The sequence below is a fragment of the Mirounga angustirostris genome, unplaced genomic scaffold, assembly GCF_029215605.1.
Source record: "Mirounga angustirostris isolate CCGP_5_RB_7025 unplaced genomic scaffold, mMirAng1.0.hap1 SCAF_13, whole genome shotgun sequence".
NCBI classification, from domain to species: Eukaryota; Metazoa; Chordata; class Mammalia; order Carnivora; family Phocidae; genus Mirounga; species Mirounga angustirostris.
This window is the reverse complement of record NW_026991721.1, coordinates 98973430-98976635: the sequence shown is the minus strand read 5'-3', so window position 1 is coordinate 98976635 and position 3206 is coordinate 98973430.

The following is a 3206-nucleotide window of genomic DNA, read 5'->3' as shown; positions in this document are numbered from 1 at the left end:
ATTTCAACTTACTCTTCTTTTCTTCATCTCTTTAAGGAACAAATATCCCCAGCTTTTCCTTCTTTCATCTAGAGTGTTTGGTCTTCTTTTATTGCAGAGAGAAGATGATCATTTGGCAGATAATGAATATAGCCTGGACTGCAGAATCGAGTTGGAGGTTGAAGTATGTGAGCTCTGATTTTTGCCAGTTCCATAAGTCAGTGAATATCACATCTATTCAGACAGCTTCCAGATAATAGATAACTTTGCCATATAGTGACCCCACATTTAAGCATGTCAAGATAATATAACCTTCTGACTCCTTGTCAAAATTTTATCTTTTAAGTGACTTCATAAATATACTGTGCACACTTAAGCAATCCAAGGTAAAACATCGCTTCTGTCTATAGTGAGAGAATAACATTGACATTTGTCAAAGGTCAGGGCTTCAGAAATTTAACATTAATAAATCTGTGAACTAGTATTTTTATATCGTGGTAGTAAAAAAAAATAGGTTTTTTCTTTTTTAAAAAACATGTTTTAGTTCCTACCAAGAGTTTCTAAGCACATTGTTTTTGTACTAAAATCCAATCTGTTCCATATTTTTGACTCAAAAAAGGTAAATCTTTTCTAAAAAGCAGTCTATTTTTAAGGATTATCTATGTAGAAGGAAAGTCTAGGAAATATGTAAGCCTCAGTACAGGCTTTTCCACATGCCTTGAACTGTTTATATATATACATACGTGTGTGTGTGTGTGTGTGTATATACACACCACATCTTTATCCATTCATCTATCGATAGACACTTGGGTTACATACATATCTTCACTATTAGAAATACTGCTTCAATAAACACAGAGGTGCATATATCTTTTCAAATTGGCATTTTCATTTTCTTTGGGTAAATAACCAGTAGTGGAATTATTGGATTGTATGATATTTCTATTTTTAATTTTTGAGGAACCTCCATACTGTTTTCCAGAGTGGCTGTACCAATTTACATTCCCACCAACACTGTATGAAGATTCTCTTTTCTCTGCATCCTAGCCAACCCTTGTTGTTCCTTTTTGATACTAGCCATTCTAACAGGTATAAGGTGATAACCCATGGTGGTTTTGATTTGCATTTCCTTGATGATTAGTGATGTTCAGCATGTTTTCATGTGTCTCTTGGCTATCTGGATGTCTTCTTTGGAAAAATATCTATTCAGATTCTTTGCTCATTTTATTTTTTTAGAGAGCAAAAGGGAGAGAGAGAGCATGTGAGTTGGGGGGAAGGGGGAGGGGGAGAGAGAGAATCTCAAGCAAGCTCCCTGCTGAGCGCAGAGCCCAACTTGGGGCTCAATCTCATGACTCGGAGATCATGACCTGAACTGAAATTTAGAGTCAGACACTCAACTGACTGAGCCACCCAGGCACCCCTATCCTTCATTTTGTTAATGTGGTGTATCACATTGATTGATTTGCAGGATCTGAGCCATCCTGCATTCCACTTTATCATGGTGAATGATCCTTTTCATGTATTTTTGAATATGGTTTGCTGATATTTTGGTGAGGATTTTTGCATCTGTGCTCATCGGGGATATTGGCTTGTAGCTTCTTCCCCCGCCCCCCCTTGTGTTTTTGGTTTTGGTGTTAGGGTAATGTTGGCCTTGTACCATGTATTTGGAAGCTCTCCTTTCTGTTTAGTTTTTTGGGATAATTTGGGAGAGTAGGTATTAAGTCTTCTTTAAATGTTTGGTAGTATTTACCTGGGAATTAATCTTGTTCTGGACTTCTGTTTGTTGGGAGTTTGTGATTACTCATTCAATTTCATTACCAGTACTTGGTCTGTTCAGATTTTCTATTTCTTCCTGATTCAGTTTTGGAAGATTTTATGTTTATAGAAATTAGTTCATTTCCTCTATTTTGCCTAATTTTTTGGTATATAATTTTTTGAGGTAGTGGCTTATAATCCTTGTATTTGTATTTCTATGATGTTGGTTGTTACTTCTTCTCTCCCCTCTCTGATGTTATTTATTTAGGTCTTCTTTCATTTTTTTCTTTTTAAGATTTATTTATTTTAGAGAGAGTGCATGTGTGCATGATGTGGGGGAGGGACAAGGGGAGAGGGAGAGAATCTCAAGCAGACTCCCTGCCGAGTGTGGAGCCCCACTTGCGGCTTGATCCCACAACTCATGAGATCATGAACTGAGCTGAAACCAAGAGTTGGACACTCAGCCTGCTGAGCCATCCAGGTGCCCCTTCTCTCTTTTTTTCCTTGATGCATTTGGCTAAAGGTTTCTCAATTTTGTTTCTCTTTTGAAAGAACCAGCTCTTGATTTTATTGATCTTTTCTATTGTTTTTGTCTCTATTTTATTTTATTTTTTTCACTTTGATCTTTGTTATTTCCTTCCTTCTACCAACTTTGGGCGTTGTTTGTTCTTTTTCTTGTTCCTTTAGGTGTAAAGTTAGATTTTTTTTTTTGAGACTTTTCTTGTTTCTTGAGGTAGGCAGGTATTTCTATAAAACCTCTTAGCACTGCTTTTGCTTCTTCCCAAATATTTTAGACATTGTGTCTTCATTTTCATTAGTTTCTTGGTATTTTTTGATTTCCTCATTGATTTCTTCATTGACCCATTGGTTGTTTAGTAACATGTTGTTTAGCCTCCATGTGTTTGTGTTTTTTCCAGTTTTATTCATATAATTGATTTCTAGCTTCATATTATTTTGGTAGGAAAATGCTTGATATGATTTCAATCTTCTTTAATTTATTGAAACTTTTTTTGTAGTCTAACATGCTCTATCCTGGAGAATGTTCCATGCACACCTGAAAAGAATATGGATTCTGCTGCTTTGGATGGAATATTCTGTATATATCTGGTTAAGTTCATTTGGTCTAATTTGTCCTTCAGAGGCACTGTTTCTTTATTGATTATCTGCCCGGATGATCTATTCATTGATTTAAGTGGTGTGTTAAGGTTATCTGGTGGTATTGTATTACTGTCAGTTTCTCCCTCTCTGTTAATATTTGCTTTATGTATTTAAGTGCTCCAGTTTTGTGTGCATAGTTATTTACAATCATTATATTCTCTTGTTGGATTGGTTTCTTCATCATTATGTAATGCCTTTTCTTTTGTCTCTTATTACAGTCTTTGTTTTAAAGTCTATTTTGTCTGATATAGATATTGCAATCCTGGCTTTTTTTTTCTTTTCCATTTGCATGGAATACCTTTATCTATCCCTTC